General features: G+C 35.9%; 1 long non-coding RNA gene and 1 pseudogene across 1 annotated transcript; both read right to left on the bottom strand.

The window, feature by feature from the left end:
• Positions 1–7026: 7026 nt before the first annotated feature.
• Positions 7027–8711, bottom strand: LOC147555427 (uncharacterized). Its single transcript, XR_015233472.1, has 3 exons — positions 8536–8711; positions 7910–7995; positions 7027–7164 (listed from the first exon to the last, which is right to left on the bottom strand). It is a non-coding gene; the product is annotated as an uncharacterized LOC147555427 (long non-coding RNA).
• An 835-nt stretch (positions 8712–9546) lies between these two features.
• LOC147555426 (adenylate isopentenyltransferase pseudogene) lies at positions 9547–10573 on the bottom strand (annotated as a pseudogene).
• Between the last annotated feature and the right edge of the window lie 1943 nt (positions 10574–12516).

Below are 12516 nucleotides of genomic sequence, written 5' to 3'. Positions count from 1 at the left end.
AAGGGGAAGGGAGACTGGAAATCGCTTTAGGAAGCAGTCAGACAGAGAAGAGACGCCAACCAAAGTTTGAGATTATTTGACAGCAAAGAATCAACCAACGGAGAAATATTTTGGGGAGCATTATTACATAGTATTATTGTTATTATTGCAGATAAAGAAGAGTCAACGCACATTTATAAATCTTGCTATTATTATTATTCTTCGCGGGTTTTGGTGTACATATCGTGTTGTTTCACGGTATGTTTAGATTAGTCTGATCAACAAGAGTTTTTGAAGATGTCCGCTTCTGTGAAATTACGAAAGAAATAGAGATTATCGATTTAAGTTAATGGAAAGTTTTTTTCAACTCAAACAATTATATATTTTACTCTTCTATGTAATACATCTAAATAATTTTTTCATTTCTAACTCAAAAGCTATAATTTTTTTTTTCATTTCTTTTCATTTAATCAATACTCTTCTATGTAATGTAACTAAATAAGTTTTCGTGCCGAAGGCACGGGCTATACTCTAGTCTTTAACTAAAACACAAGAAGATAATGACTTATCTATGAAAAACAACCAAAAGTCGAGATATCAATTGACTTACCTAATAAAACAGAAAAGAAAAATTAAGTTTATTTTCAATAAAATCAGAGAAGAAAAACTAGGTTTATTCTAATACTTACTTCTTTAGTTTTTTTAACCCAACAACTAATGTTGAACTGGAATATAGAAAAATAACCCTTCGCCGGAGTTTAGAGCGAGAGGAGAGGATTTTTTTTTTTTTAAAAATTTTTAGAGATAGAGAAAAAAATTTTTTGAAGGTCGCCGGCCGGAAATTTGACCGACCGACGACCCTGTCGGTGAAGATGATGATGTGGCTTGCTGAAATGATGTGGGAGAGAGAGAAAATGAGATGAAGGAGAGAGAGAGTAACAGAATGTTTAAGATAAGAGAAAAAGGGGCCATACGGGTATTATTGCTAAAGTAGGGGGCCACGCAGGAAGCTGGTCACAAAGTTGGGGGCCATTTGGGAAATAACCCAAATACATTTGGCGAAAGTATTTTTCGTGAAGCGCGAATTTTTTCCGCCAAAATAAAAATATCCCCGCGGAAGACACAATCCGTCGGCAAAGAACCTCTCCCGACGAAAAAACCCACAGTCGACAACAAGGTCGGAAAAAGTAAAACACGGGAAGTTCACAGAGGTGCTCTATGCCGACGGGTTTCAGACGTACCGTCGGCAATAGTTACCTATATCGACGATATATAGCTAAAATCGTCGCCTATTTACATTATTGTCGACGGTGTTTCGAAATGCTGTCGGGAACCGTCGTCGACAATAACCTTTATTTTTGTAGTGACTTATACCTATTGATATATCAAACTGTTGATGTGTGTGGTGCGGGTAGGATGTCTAGGTATCCTACTAAGCTGACTTTCGAGTTATCTCACTCCTTCATTTGTTTTTGTTCAGGTACTATAGTTTCTGATCGATCTAATATTGCTTGTGAACAACTGGTGATGTGAAATCGATCAACTTTTGATATTTTGAAGTTATGTATATTTTCACAGAACGAACAGTATATATGTATCATTGTAGTACTTAATACGTTTAGATGTTTAGAGTTTGTAGTTCGTTTGTCTTCATGTGAAGTTTTTGTGCATGTATATATGTATGTTTTGGCAGGTTTTACAGGTGTTGTATACTCAATTTACAGAGGAAACTCTACTGAAATTTAGTCTCCTCTTTTTGACTTTTAGTTCGTTTTCAAAAATCATGATTTTTTATTAGATTTTCGCTGCTTCATTTTATTTGTTTGATAACAACATAAATAGAAACTGTTATAAGGGATGTGGCTGCCCATAAAATCATTGGTGATGCAAGGGATTTGGGTGCCTTTAATATAACTTTTCCTTATCCAACTTATATCTATAGCATCCCACCATTTCTACAATACCACCTTGATGTGGTGTCATCTTATGGTAGCTTCATATGAGAAGTGTCACCTTATCGTAGCTCCATATGAGAAGTGTCACCATATCGTAGCTCCATATGAGAAGTGTCACCTTATGGTAGCTCCATATGACAAGTGTTTGTGGTTAAGTGACACCACATCATGCAAGGGACAACACATGGGTTAGGTGTTATCATCCTACTCCTCCTTCCACCCTATAAATAGGGATCATATTGTATGTTGTTGTATGAGTTTGTAAGAGATGTTTTGGTAAGAGATGGAGAAAAGTTTGAAAGAAATACTTCATATAAAGCTTGGTTTAAGTTTATCTTTTTTGGTTTAGTATATCTTAATATTTCAATCTTTTTCTCTTCCTTTAATTCTATTAAGTTGCATGCAAGTATCGATACACATTGAAGCAAATAGATCGACAAATTTACAATACGTTATCATCACGAGTCTCTAGCCAGCTAAAAGAAGCCGTTACTCTGTCTATTTGGCGACACTAACATCGGTGAAATATCGAGCCTAATAAGTCGTTACTTTGCCCAGTGAAAAGGTATGGATTCCAGAAAAAACATATCTAAAGATGATGAAGATAGCAGCTGTCTAGCACACAGTGGGACCACAAATTCAATACTTTGAAACAAAATATTTCTCGATCTTAAAATTATGTGAGGCAAATGCGATTACTATCGCTGGCTCATCAAGCCTTATAGAAGGCTCCGGAAGAGCTACTATAATATTGCCCCGTTGTACAAAAATAATTATTGAGGATGCTTTGTACTCGACTAGATCCCTGAAGAATCTATTGATTTTCAAAGACATTCGTCTGAATGGGTATCACGTCGAGACTAGGTCTGAGAATGATAAAGAATATTTATATATCACCTCGAGTATATCATGCCAGAAGCGTGTTCCGGGAAGACTTGAAGCTCTTTCTTTTGGGTTATATCTTACAGAGATTAAAACAGTTGAATCGTAAGTCGTTGTCAACCCGAAGTTGCACGATCCAAATACTTATAAAATTTGGTATGATCAACTAGGACACCCAGGATCTACCATGATGAGGAGAATAATACAAAACTCTCAGGGACACCCTCTTCAGAACCAGAAGTTTCTGATAGATAGGGATTTTACTTGCACTAGTTGCTCACTGGGGAAGTTTATTACTCGCCCATCCCTGACGAAAGTACATATCGAATCTCCCAAAATTTTAGAAAGAATTCAAGGTGATATATGTGGCCCTATACACCCGCAGTGTGGACCATTTAAATATTTTATGGTATTAATCGATGCATCAACTAGATGGTCTCATGTAAATCTGCTCTCGACGTGGAATCAGGCGTTTGCAAAGTTATTAGCTCAGATAATTCGTTTACGAGCTCACTTTCCTGATTATCCGATCAAGTCGATTCGTCTAGATGGAGCAGGAGACTTTACATCGAGTACTTTTGATTCCTATTGTCTCTCAGTTGGAATTAATGTTGAACATCCTGTAGCTCATGTTCATACTCAGAATGGTCTAGCTGAATCATTCATAAAACATATCCAACTGATTGCGAGACCAATGTTGATGAGGACTAAATTACCGGTTAGTGCATTGGGACCTGCAGTTCTTCATGCTGCAACTTTGATAAGGTTATGTCCCACTTCGAATAATCAATCCTCACCTTTGCAATATGTCTAAGGCCAGCAGCCAAACAAATCTCATTTGCGTATTTTTGGATGTGTTGTATATGTTCCAATTACAGCCCCACAACACACAAAGTTTGGGCCTCAGCGCCGACTGAGAATATATATTAGTTTTAATACACCATCTATTATTCGATATCTCGAACCCCTGATGGGTGAGACTTTCACTGCACGCTTCGTCGATTGTCACTTTGATGAGACAGTTTTCCCGCCATTAGGGGGAGTGAATTTGCCTGAAGCAAATGTTACCAAAAAGGAACTTTCTTGAGTTACACCAAATTTGTCTCATTTTGATCCTCGTACTAATCAATCTGAAGTTGAAGTACAAAGGATAATACATCTACAAGAGATTGCTAATAAAATGTCTGATGCATTTAATGACGCATCGAGAGTGACAAAATCATACATACCTGCTGCAAATGTTCCAGCAAGGATAGATGTCCCTGAAGGACACGATAAAAATATTGCAGCAAATGAATCGTCCAAAACACGTCTGAAACGTAGACGACCAATCGGTTCTAAAGATATAGTTCAACGGAAGAGGAAAAACCAACCACAAGCAAGTAATGTTCTAGAAGAAACGACAAATACACCCCTAGAAGTGGGTAAAGCCCAGAAGAGGCAGAAGCTCTTGAAGAACATGAGTTATCTCCAAATGAAGAGATATCTATAAATTATGTTTGTAATGGTAAAGTATTGAATCGAGATAACATAATCATCGATGATATATTTGCGCTTTCAGTAGCCACTGATATTATCACTGAAAATGATGATTATGAACCACATTCTATTGAGGAATGTCGAAAAAGGACTGATTGGGTAAAATGGAAAGAAGCAATCCAGACAGAGCTGAATTCACTGTCAAAACGTAACGTTTTTGAACCTGTAGTCCTGACACCCAATGATGTAAACCCTGTAGGTTTCAAATGGGTATTCGTTAGAAAACGGAATGAGAATAATGAAGTCATTCGCTATAAAGCAAGGCTTGTGGCACAAGGTTTCCTGCAGAAACCAGGGATCGATTATGAAGAAACATATTCTCCAGTTATGGATGGAATAACCTTTCGATATTTGATCAGTTTAGCAGTTCTAGAAAAACTCGAGATGAATTTAATGGACGTGGTCACTGCGTATCTATATGAAAATTAGATACTGACATTTATATGAAAGTCCCTGAAGGATTTAAATTGCCTGGAGGCAACCCACGTACCATGTATTCACTAAAGCTTAATCGAGCTTTATACGGATTGAAACAAGCTGGACGAATGTGGTACAATCGTCTTAGTATATCTGATCAAAGAAGGTTGTGTTAATGATCTCGTTTGCCATGTTTATTTATCAAGAAAGGAGATGTTGGATTCGCGATTATTGAAGTATATGTTGATGATATCAACCTTATAGGAACTCCATAAGAGCTCTCTAAAGCAGTAGAATATTTAAAGAAAGAATTCGAGCTGAAAGATCTCGGAAAAACAAAATTCTGTCTTGGCTTACAAATTGAGAAAAGCACAAGTGGCATACTTGTACATCAAACATTATACACTGAAAAAGTCCTGAAGCGCTTTAACATGGAGAATTCTTATCCGCTTAATACTCTCATGGTTGTTAGGTCTCTCGATGTTCTGAAAAATCCATTTCGACCTAAATAAGAAGACGAAACACTCCTTGGTCCAGAAGTACCATATCTGAGTGCTATTGGTGAATTATAATACTTAGCTCAATGCATTATACCGGACATTGCTTTTGCAGTAAATCTATTGGCCAGATATAGCTCTGCACCAACTAAGAGGCATTGGGTTGGAGTAAAGCAAATTCTAAGATATCTGAGAGGAACAACTGACATGGGATTGTTTTATTCAAAGAACTTATCCAGTGATTCTCAAGTAAAATGAAGCACAGATGCCGGTTATATTTCTGATCCGCACAAAGGGATTTCTCAGACAGGTTATGTATTCACAAGCGGAGGTACAACTTTCTCATGGCGATCTAGTAAACAAAGTATGTCTGCTACCTCATCTAACCATGCAGAAATTATTGTTCTTCATGAAGCAACAAGAGAATGTGTATGACTTAGATCCATTATTGAACACATTAGAAGCTCAAGTGGTCTTGATTCAATCACAAATTCTCCCACAGTCATTCACGAAGATAATCCAGCATGCATCGCTCAGATCAGAGAAGGATACATCAAAGGCGATAGAACTAAGCACATATCCCCTAAATTGTTTTACTCACATCACCTCCAGAAGAATAATGAGATTGATATCCAGAAGATACAATCATGTGAGAATTATGCTGACTTGTTCACCAAGTCTCTGCCTACTACAATGTTCAGAAAACTAATAGAAGGCATCGGCATGAGACGTTTGGATAACCTGATGATGTAAGACTACATCGTTCCAAGATATGATATTCATCAGGGGGAGTCTATTATCATGTGCAGGTTCATGTATCGCTATCTACGCTCTGTACTCTTTTTCCCTTCGTCCAGTTTTTGTCCCAATGGATTTTCTGGTAAGGTTTTAACGAGGCAGTATTTAGCGTATCCAGCGTCACTCAGAATCTATTATTTGTACTCTTTTTCCTTCATCAGATTTTGTCCCACTGGGTTTCTCTGATAAGGTTTTAATGAGTCAATTATTTCGAGTGATGGTCATCTAAGGAGGAGTGTTATAAGGGATGTGGTTGCCCATAAAATCATTGGTGATGCAAGGGATTTGGGTGCCTTTAATATACCTATTTCTTATCCAACTTATATCTATAGCAGCCCACCATTTCTACAATACCACCTTGATGTGGTGTCATCTTATGGTAGCTCCATATGAGAAGTGTCACCTTATGGTAGCTCCATTTGAGAAGTGTCACCTTATGGTAGCTCCATATGACAAGTGTTTGTGGTTAAGTGACACCACATCATGCAAGTGACAACACATGGGTTAGGTGTCATCATCCTACTCCTCCTTCCACCCTATAAATAGGGATCATATTGTATGTTGTTGTATGAGTTTGTAAGAGACTAGATATAACCCGTGCCTTCGGCACGACTATGATCATTGAGTATATAACAAATACCATGATTGAAATTGAAGTTCCGATAAAAATACTCAATTTTCTTCTCAATTTCTTCGGAGGAAACTACCGACTTTCATCGACAATGTATCATCACTTTTTCAAAAAATCACCAAAACCAGATAAATTTTGCACTTTTCTTGATAAAGAAGAGGTTCAATTCCAAAGAAAAGATCTCATCATACGTGAGACACACAATAACAAAGCATAATTCGTTTGTCTTGTTAATTGTTTGTTTCCTTTTGTTAGCACTGCAAATTATCCAATAAAAATTGTATTATGTCAAACACTATCCAGTACTTGGGCAACCCAGTGTTGACGCTCTTGGAAGGAATTGAAGCACGGTATTTTAGATTTTCGACAATTTCAACGAAATTTCTCTTTTTCCCAGAAAAAATGCGACTTCTAAGTAACTTCCCTAATTACTCTTTTTGGTACATCAATTCCTTCACTAAATTTCCTGCAGGGGGTAAAAAAAAAGTGCGGGGAACCCATCAACATGCATGAGTATGACAAAAAGTATTATCGTTTTCATTTAACACATTTTCCCACAATAGAATAAGCTAAACTGGAATATGAAATGTCGAATATGACTTTATGCAATATTCACAACGTGGTGCATTCATATGGATCAATGCCAATTCATCAAATGAGATTGTAAGCTAATTAAAAAAAAATATGAATCATCCGGAAGAATGATACTCAGATGTCTCAAGAAGAATTTTCTTTGACTCATACACAATCTTATCGAATATTTTCACTACCACTATCTATATGTCTCCATTGTCCATAATTTTGTGCTCATTCACGAACGAAAAAAGGGAAAAGTATAAAATTATTTTGTCAAGTGATTCACCAGAAGAATAAGGACTAAAAACTTACAATCTCGGCATAGGATTGGACTTGTAGAAAGGACTAAGTTTGCCTTCAAGAAAATTATTTGTGAATGCCTAATAGACTACATCGTAATTAAGATAAAAAAACATAATGGCAGGCAAAACCCAAGTGATGAAAATAAGTTGGTCTAAATAAGTAAAAGGAATCCAACTTTTATATTATGATATGTGACTTCATTGTAGAAAAAGTACTTGTTTGCCATCTTTCTTTCGGGTATAAGAATAATCTATATGCAAATGAATTACATTATGAAATTTTTGAAGTGTAAATCAGAAATCAAAGTGAAAAAGTCAAGAGAAAAAACACACTGAGATGGTCTCCCTTGACGCTAAAAAAAACCTGAATGTGGTATCCCTACAACTCCATCGTCGAGTTTGACGCGAACATAGATAACCTGCAATTATAAAATAATTCCAAAATGAAAATTCACTTGAGAATTTCAATTATCAAAGCTTCAAAGACCTTATTTCAACCATTCAAAATGTTGAAAAGAAAAGTATGATTATATGTCAGTACATGTTTCGTAATTGGATTCTCAAAAATCATTCGTGCAATTTCCTTAGTAAACCGAGTAACTAAGGGAAGTTTGTTGGGCGAAACAGGTCCGGTATTTCAAGCTCGGTAGATATACCACCTATTCAATAAAAATAAAATTCAAGAGCATAACCAGTTATTCAAATAATAGCCATGAAGCACTGAAGAAAATTCAGATTATTGATCAATTATTGGTTTAAATATATAGAAGTAAATGCAGATAGTGTCATTTGTAATTGCCAACCATAAAAGAGAGGTAACTTATTGAAGAATTCGTCCTTGGAGATTTTTGCAAAATTTAAAAGTGAAAGTACATCATAAAAAAACCACACAAAACCATTATTAACTTTGCTCTTTAGATAGAGAAAACTTTATAGAGAGAGATAGAAAATGTAACAACCTCAAAAAGAAGCTTCCCCATCACAAATCAAGATAAAGACTCTCACTAAATGTTCATCTTCTAATGGTGGATTGAGAATGGACTTTGAGGATCTCTTCTGAGTCTGGGCTTTATAGAGATGGTCTGGTGGAAGAATGGATTAGGAGGAAGAGATGGTAACGGCAGGAAGGGGAATGGATGCATCGAGTTTTGGGGGGAAGAATCCCATGTTCTTCTAATCAAATTTTCCAATTAAGGGCAGTTAATTTCTTTTCATAAAAATTTAACCCCACCTTCCATATTCTAACGGCAGGGGATTAAACATGGGATTCATTTTAGTAATGCCATGATTGGAAACGGTTGTAAGCAATAAGATAGTAGTAATGCCATGATTTTGACCGTCCAAGTCTACATCAAATTTCTTACTCAAATCTTAATAAATTATATTGCAACTTAATTAGCATTAGGATCACCATATTCCATGGCATTAAAAGGCCCATTAATTTTTGCATGAAGTGTGGATTGGAAACGGTCATAAGCAAAAAGATAGTAGTAATGCCATGATTTTGACCGTCCAATAGAATAGTTATAACTAATTAAACATCCAATGTCATTAGCAATAAATTAGAGTTACGTAAGGAAGGCCATGATTTATCATGATATAAACGAACGACCAAGATTTATCATGGGTTTGGCCTATTCAGCACGTTTCAACCTATTTTATTATATAGATGTTTTGGTAAGAGATGGAGAAAAGTTTGAAAGAAATACTTCATGTAAAGCTTGGTTTAAGTTTATCTCTTTTGGTTTAGTATATCTTAATATTTCTATCTTTTTCTCTTCCTTTAATTCTATTAAGTTGCATGCAAATATCGATACACATTGAAGCAAATAGACCGACAAATTTACAACAGAAACATAAAGAAGTTTATTATTGTGCTATGAAGCATCATGTTATCTTATGATTGAGAAAGATCAAGTTCTTATATACAGAAAAAACATCTAGGAAGGAGAAAGAAAAAGAAGGCAGCTCTACTTCTCCAAGAAATATTGCACAATCTTCATGCTTGGCTCCATTATCTCCCTATCCCAAACATCTAAAGACTTATTTGGATTTGATTCCATTAATAAAGTTCGAAAAACTTCAGTAGCGTTTAACTTCTGAATGTTCCATCCAGATGATATTAGCCGTTGGATCTTTTCTACTTGTCGTTTCGCAAGCTGGTAGGTGTTCTCTTTGATAGCTTGTACTGCCTCTTCGAAAAGAATTCTCCTAGCTACTTCTTCCTCAAATCTCTCATCACCCACCATTACTACCCTCTGTCGACCACCACCACCACCATTGTGATCTTCACTACCAAACCGACCGTGCTCCCTTCTCGGTGGGAAAATCTTAAAGTATCGCTCAAACTCAGGTATGCCAATTGATTTCTTAATCCCAATTGGAGGAACTGAGTCAACATTAATAAGACCTTCCGATTCATAAAACTTAGCTATCTCTTCAAACATCCCTGCTTCAAGCATTTCGTCAACTCGTCTAGCGAGGTATTCTTTAAGAACAGGAAAATAAACATCAACCCTTATAAAGCAACAATCATAACGCAACTCAGACGAAACAAATTCAATATCAAATAGTGATGACCCATCCATGGCAGAATCAAACTTATTAGTTAAAAATGCATGTATGAGTGAAACTGATCCACCCACTAAGATTGGTAAGCTTGTTTTTGAAGAAATTTCTGCAACAATAGAAGCAGTAAGCGAACGAAAATGAGAAGGTAATAACTCACCATCAACTGAGTCGAACTCGTCAATAAGATGATGAGGGATCCCAAGTCTCTCATTGATTGGTATCTTGTTAGTAGTAAGTAGTAATATCTAAGCCTTTGTATACTTGCATTTTGTCTGAATTGATAATCTCGCATGGTGAAAACCTATTCCCTAACCCGATAGAAAGTCGAGATTTTCCAGTACCTGTCGCTCCTAGAATGACTACTATCTTGGGTTTATCATTCTCTTTAAGGTTTTGAGGAAGAAGAAGACCTTGGACAATTTCCATTAAATTCTATTCTTATGTTAGTTCTATAGAAAATGGCCTTAAAAAATATATCACAGTAACTAAAAAAGCCTAGATTTTATAAGTTATTTATGCAAATGATATGAATATTTAAGTTTATGAGAAAATCTTTTATAAAATTCCATAGATTCCATTCCTAAAATTATTTTCAAAAACTCTTTCCAAAAAATCTTTCCTAAAGTTATTTATGTAAATTGTAGGAATCTTAAATATATGAGAAAGTTTTTTATAAAATTTCATAGATTTCTTTAATTCCATTTACTTCTTTCCAAAAGATTTAATTCCTAAATTTATTTCCATTTCCATAACATGTCTTATTTGTTATTATCATCAAATCATCCCAAAATTATTCTCGAAATATCTTTCATGAAAAGTATTTCTAAACTTTAGATTAATACCTTCTAAAGTAACTATAGATTTATATTTTTTTTTTATATACCATTATTTTGGAATTTAAGAAAGAAAAGAACGGGCTTACCCGGCCTGGCCTGGGTCTATACCCGGTCCCGGGCTGGGCCAGGGTATAGCCCACCCGGGTTGAGGCCCGGCCGGGGACTATCCCAACCCAGGTTGGCTAGGCTCGGACCTCAACCCGGCATGGCCTATTTCATTGTGGGTTGGGCTGGTCCGACCGGGCTTTTTGAACACCACTAATTATGTGTAATAATAAGTAAAGTTTCAAATAATGTTGATATTGTTATGAAGTGATGTGGATGACAACTATATGTTTGCTTGATATAAGAGATGACGTGGTGTCTTTTGCCTATAACTTATGAAGTAAGATAGTAAACAAGCATGAGGTGCTTCCTTTGTGATTTTCTAATATATATCATTAATTAGGAATTCACACCTCCTCCCTTGCAAAGTCACTATGTGTTGGTTAGGTAGAGATACTAAGTGGGTAGATATATATACTATGTTTAGTTCCATTTAGGTTTGTACTTTACAGAGAATAATCAAAGGAGAATCACAGAAGCCAATCAATTTCTTATCTTTCACTTTCATTTGCTTTTAATATATCTAGTAATATAATACAATACAAAATACTCATACTACGTTATCAACACGACAGTCTCTAGCTGTGCTATAGAGGAGATTTCATCCAACTTAAGGAGATAACCAAAATCTACAGGTATTTCGTAATCTTTCAAGTTTAATATGTCGAATCTAACAAGTATTGATTTTACAACTCTCAACTTATCGGGGAAAACCTATATTACTTGGAAGCTTGAAATCGAAGCTCATCTAGAAGCCAAACAACTAGAGAAGACAATTTGCGAGGGAAATAATGAACCGCTTTACAGACGCTCAGCGGCCCTCATTGTAATCCGCCATCATTTATGTGAAGAGCTCAAATCATAATGTTTGTATCAGAAAGACCCACTTGTATTATGGATATGTTTAGAGAACCGATACGGTCATTTAAAAAAGGTTATTTTACCGAAAGTTCAAAATGACTGTATAAACCTGCGACTGCAGGATTTCATAACAGTTTCTGAATATAATTCTGTCTTATTTAAAATAACTACAAAATTAGGTCATTGTGATTATCCAGGTTCTGAGGAACAAATGCTAAAAAAAACGTTTTCCACGTTTCACATATCCAATATGAATCTGCAAGAACAAAATAGGGAAGTAATCATAAAAAATCAAGAAACCCGTCCAACGGGATATACTAACTTTTCAGAAACTTATTCTACACCCGTCTCTATTGAAAAACGGGAACAGAACCATAAGGGTCGTGGTCATAGCAACTACCACAATAAAAATTTGGAAGAACATGGTCGTGGTGACGATCATAATAAAGAAACCAGAAGTGGTGGTTACCGTTCTGGGGGGCGCGGTCGTGGTAACGGCCGAGGCCGATGGGTAAATAACTCGGGTAACAGACACAAGCTGTATAATCGGCAAAATAAAGGGAAGAA

The sequence above is a fragment of the Eschscholzia californica genome, unplaced genomic scaffold, assembly GCF_041429995.1.
Source record: "Eschscholzia californica isolate CP2 unplaced genomic scaffold, dmEscCali1.0.p SCAF_2, whole genome shotgun sequence".
In the NCBI taxonomy this organism is placed as follows: domain Eukaryota; kingdom Viridiplantae; phylum Streptophyta; class Magnoliopsida; order Ranunculales; family Papaveraceae; genus Eschscholzia; species Eschscholzia californica.
This window is presented reverse-complemented; position numbering and strand designations above follow the sequence as displayed.